This window comes from Procambarus clarkii, chromosome 12 (assembly GCF_040958095.1).
Source record: "Procambarus clarkii isolate CNS0578487 chromosome 12, FALCON_Pclarkii_2.0, whole genome shotgun sequence".
In the NCBI taxonomy this organism is placed as follows: domain Eukaryota; kingdom Metazoa; phylum Arthropoda; class Malacostraca; order Decapoda; family Cambaridae; genus Procambarus; species Procambarus clarkii.
In genome coordinates, this window is record NC_091161.1 from 32,177,142 (window position 1) to 32,183,141 (window position 6,000).

Here is a 6,000-nt window from a genome sequence, read left to right on the forward strand (position 1 = left end):
ATCTTAGCACTGCAATTAAATACTATCCGTAGTGGGGTAGTCGCAGAATCCTTCTGAACATGATGGTGTGGCAGATAATGTCCTTCCTTTGGGTTATCATTTGTTACAACTTCGATAAATTTGTCATCGAGCTGCTTCTGTATTATTTCATGGTACAACTTCAAGTTCTCAGGTTGTCTTTGTAAACGTAACACCTGTGATCTTAATTGATTTTGTGCCATGAAGTAGTTGATGGGTAGCTGAGGGTGATTCAGCTTCCATGGTAACCTGACCCAGTACTGATTATCTCTGTAGATAACTGAGTCTAGGTATTGTTTATAAGTCCAGTCATCATCTGGACTAGGTTGTTCAGGGACAATGCCGAGAGTTGCCAGGTCCCATAACTTATATACTGGGGGATCAAGCTCATCCTCGGAAATGTCTGAGTTGCAGTGGAGACTGTTCTCCTAGTCATGCAACCATTACTGTGTTGGCATGTTGGTGATCCACAGGTGCGGGTTGTTTTAGCCGTAATACTGGGCCTGTTAGTAAATAGCCACCTGCAGATGGTAACACGTTCATACCGTGGTAATCTTCCTTTCCTATGATAAACTTATGGTAGACATCTGATCCCATAAGGATTCCAATATCGGAAAGGTTGTCCGATGTAATGTTATCAGCCAAAGGAATTCCCTTTTCTTCCAGGAATTTGGCTGTTGTTCCTAGACCTTCTATATACAGGTCTGTTGGAAATCTATCTACTACTAGTGCTGGTACTTTTCGTACATAACCTCCTAGTCGTACTGTGGGTCGTACTACCCCGTAAGTTCGGGCTCCTGAGTTAGTCAGGAATCCTTTTATGTTTATCCGTGTCTCCTCTACAGGTGTGAGTTTCAGTTTATCTACCAACTCCTTGGATATAAAGGTCAGTTGGGACCCCTGATCAAATAATCCACGTACGGTGGCTTTATTCTTTCCATTTCTAATGATCAATCGTGCAGTAGGTAGAGCTGATTTATGGTTAGACCTGGTTGTGAAGACACTTATGTCAGGTAGCACAGTACAAAGCTTTACTGATGCTGTAGCTCCTTCCTCCTCCTGTGGTTTGGGAGACTTTATACTTGTGTCCCCACAAAGTGCAGTATGGTGTTGACCCTTATGGCACTTAGTGCAGATGCGCATTACTGTTGTGCAATTGTCGGGATGATGTTCCCTTATACACTTGCTACATCTATGTAACTCCTTGAGTCGTTTTATGCGTGTTGCACGATCAGGGTAGCGTCTGCAATTGTACATGGAATGTGATTGCTCACAAAACACACATGGTCTCCAGACATTAACAGTATCATGAGGAGTCACCGTTTTGGGTGACGCGTTAACTGTAGGTTTGGAGGGACCAACTGCATATGTTCCTACACTGCCCTGATTCCACTTTGTGGAGGGGGAAGATGTTTTAGCTTTGTTTGGAGCACTGTTTGTACTCTGTTGTTTACTATTAGTAGCAGACGTAGGTTTAGATGATGTTTTTTCTTCTGGATTAACTCTTTCTCGTTCTATGATGGTTTGTAAACCCTTTGTAATCTCATTTACAGTCAAGGATGACTTACCTACTAATACAAACAACTTATCCAGTATGTCCCTGGGTAATTTCCGTGTCATATGGACTTGTATTATCCAGTCTGACTCATCCAGGTTCACTTTATTTTTAAGTGCCTTGAGCATGGACTCAAGCTCCAATCTGAAGGTTTGGAGTGAGACTGCAGTATTATTTGGAGGTTTAATGTCTAACAGTCTCTGTGTTAGAATTTTGATAGTCCTTTCAGGTTTAGCGTAATTATCTTTCAGGAGTTGCACTGCATTGTCATAATCATCATCTGTGTGATTTAGATTACAGACTACCTGATACGCTTCATCCTTCAAGACACTCTGTAAATATGTAAACTTTGTTGTTTTTGGCACATTAGCATTAGAATCCACAGAATCGACAAATTTGCTCCAGAAACCGTCCCAACTCTCGTCTTCTCTTCCAGAAAAAGTTGGTAAACTAAGTGATGGCAATTTGACTTCTGGTGCTGTCTGTTTCTGGGAAGTTGTGGTTGCAGTATTTATATTGGCTTTATGGGCATGTATGATATCATCAAAGTATTGCAACTGTGTAAACATTGCATCTTCATAATCGGAATGTTCTTGTATAACATCTTGTAATGTTACTCCACCAACACTGGTATTCTGAAGTAAAACTTGATATTCTTTCATTTGTTGCAACACACGGTCATATTTGTTCCGTGCAAGCCTAAGATAATTTTCCAATGCTACATAGTTAACTGGAGTTTGTTTACTCATGTTTTCACATGTGCTAATCTGCCGTGATAAATGATCCCTCAATCCTGTGAGGGTTATTTGGACATTTTTGACAGTAGACATCTTGGAAGTACTTGTTAGTCGTATAGACTATATTTAAATATACACTGCAAAATCATACACACTATAATTTGAGTGGTAGACCTGTATCAATGCTGGTATCCGCAAGTTAGCCCATCATTATCACTCTTGGTTGGTACAGAGACACAGGTTAACACTCAAAGGTGAAATGATTATAGTTAAATTGTACTAATGTTATATTGATATCATATTGACAACACAACTCGGGTTGTCTTAAATACTGCATAAAAATATGTACTTGCTAGGTTGTAATATGTGTTCAACTCTAGACAAGTGCAAAATTCTTACCCTTACACCAGGTTAGCACAATAAATTAGACTAGGTTGCTGTACAACACCAGCCTAAAATGTTCTACCCTTGTGCAAGAATTAGTAGTAAATGATGTGGCATGCAGTAAATGTTACAGTAATGGCAATAATAATGCAATAATTACAAAAAAACATTTATAAGTAACTTATAAGTAAAGTAGCCTCTTATCAACCTCTTGTAATGAAATGAAAACACAATTGTTCCTTTGGTACTGTCAGAACAATAATAGTGCTTGTTGTAAGTTCTGTTTGCTATGAGATTGAAAAGTTAGGCTAGAAAATGCAAAAAATATAGCAGTGTCTTCCTGCTATAATGTGTGGGTAATATTGCACTATCACTATATGTATGTATAATATCTAGTTCAAAGAACTAAATAATCCGGTTCCGTAGGACCAAATAATGTGGGGAAAATTGCAGGCAGCTAATCTCTCTTTTTCAAATTGATTTAATAAAATAAAATTATGTCTTATTTATTTTCTTAGTAAGCAAGTATTAATTAAGTGGACTCTATGTACTGGTAAACTGCCTGAAATCTTCTTACACACTATTGGGAGGGACAATTGGTAGTCTAAACCACTTTGGTATGGTTCCTTCTTAAACTACCAATTGTTTACCTTTAAATCTGTTATTTTAGTTATTTCACATGTAGTGTACCACATATGGTGGTCTAAACTACTTATAATATAATGATTAATTATAACTACTGCTACTGCTATACTAAAATGTCTTAGCTGAGCCAGTAGAATGGGCCTAGTAAGGCGTGTAGGTGAAGCCTCAGAATGGGTGTGGCCCTGCCTCTTTGTGCCACGTAATGGCGGCTGGTGGGAAGGGCAAGGCTTGGCAAACAAGTAGTTAAATATGTGTATGAACCAACTGTCTGCACAGATTCTTGATGCTCCTCTCACAATTTACCTGTATGGGATGCAAGGAATTAATCAGAGTTCCCTAAACATATCAATTACAGGTATGACATGAACTGTGAGGGGTGGTAATGGGGTACACGTACATTGGTTTTGGGGATGTCCTACGATATAACCATCTACCTATTCATATTAAACAGTGCACTCGAATAATATACAATACATGGTAGACGGATACAGTCGTTGTTGTGATGTTGTTAAGCTGTGTTGCTGGTGTTGACACGTAAATGGGGTGCCTAGCTGTTACACCAGTTAAGACAGCGTGGTAGGCTCATCCCATGTTTTGTTGTTGTGTTGTGTATGTTGAGCGGGCCTCCCTCTACTCGGCCAACGCCCAATGCTCTGGTTCCTCACTCAAAGTAATTTTACATTAACAAGGGAACCTAGCTACTATTTGATGTAAATAATTATATTCATTCTTAGTGATTACTTTTTTGTTAACTTTAGAGACTAAACTAGTCTATTAACAATGTTTCATAATGTAAATATACGATGACTTCGATGACGTCACGGAGTCGATGACGTCACGGAGTCTCCCATTTTCCATCCTGAAGGGAGTATAGACTAGGGGAGACTGTTATTTGTGTGTGTGTGTCGGTTTCCCGACATATTTTATATCATTAATAAGTTTTATTGTAAATATCCCAGAAACCTTATTTGCCAATTTTTTGGGAAGTTTCATCTCCCATCTTCTTATTTTTCCAATTGGGTGCAATAATGTTTACACAAAATTAAGATAGTAAGAGTGACTCCTCCCTTTATAATACATATTCATTTATAACTGGATCATTTCACACTTAGAATGGGAAATATTTCATAATTATAACAATTAACTCCTTAAACACAATTCTAATAATATACCGCCATGAGGATTTTTAGCTTTTAAGACTAACTACGAATTAATTCTTAAATTTAGGTATTTTGTGGATTATTCACATTATTAAAATATGAATTGTACGTTTACTATTACTGTCATATCTGTGACGTCACCGTGATGATTGAGTAACAACTATTTTCTTAGGCCTCGTGAGATAAATTCTAACACATTATATATTAAACAAATCAATATATTCAGTAATGATTCCAATAAAACAGCCCAACTCCCAGTTTTATAACGATTTGTCCTCACATGAACGGCAGCGTGCGTGAGGGACCCACATTGGTTTGGCTGGCCATGAGAACTTGACAGGTTGAACGGCTAAAAGAATTTGACGGTTTGGTGGGCCAATCCTCATCAACAAAGTGATGAGGATTTGTTTGGAAGAAATAGTATTTTTAAACTTTGGGGATGACAAGTATGATTTCTCTGATCATGCAAGCATAATTATATGATGGTTACATCTTTAAATGTTAGTATAAATTTCTTTGCTGTGAATTTCGTTTGTCATCCACACCTTTATTTCAGAGTGTCAATCTGTCAGACATTTAAATAAAAGCAATGATATGGAACACAGTGATATGATATGGAAAATATATTTCCAGATTAAAATATGTTCAGATTTGTAATTATTCACAAGATATTTAAAACTCTCAAAAATTAAAGCGGAATGCACGAAAGTTTCTTTATCTTTCGCGAAAAAAAATAAAAAATTTTGATTTTTAGTCAAGGACTCTAGGCACTATGCCCCACCCCCTCCCACACCTTGACTGCCTTGGATTACCTGTCAGAGCTCGGATTTGGATTCCCCCCTGCAAGAACTCTGCCTTGGATTTCTTACCTGCCCAAGGATATTCAAACTATTACTGTCGAACTAAACAGTCAGTTAATAATGTACATAAATTTTATACAGCAAAACGTTTTTGTGGAGTTAAAAGCATGAGATCAGACAAATATAGGAATTCCCCCTCTCCCCCCCCCCCCTCCTTTCCTCATTATTCTGACAATTAAGTGATACAATATGTAGTTTAATGTGATTACCTAACTTCAAAATACAAAAATATGAAGTCTTCCCAACACATAAATCCGGTCTGGTCGAATAAACATCAATTCCCTTTTCCTGAACTTTTCGTCAGCCTGTGATTACAGCTGTGATTCCTTTCTCGTTGCCCAAGATACCACAAAAACCTTTGATAAAGTTTGCTATCAGGTACTTGTCTCCCGTTGCTGCAAGTTTCCTATTCCTTTGGGTCTTTCTTTTTCCCCTCTGAGCACAATCTATATTGTATTGTTCCTAAGCCGTTATAATTTACAGTGTGGGAACCGACCTGTGAGATTTATATTTATTTAATTTATATGAATTTATATTTACGTTAATTTATATACTTCGATAGCAATTTGTATAATGATAAGTGGACTGTATTTCTGCAATAATCTCATAATCTCACAAATCGATCCTCTACACATTAGGGG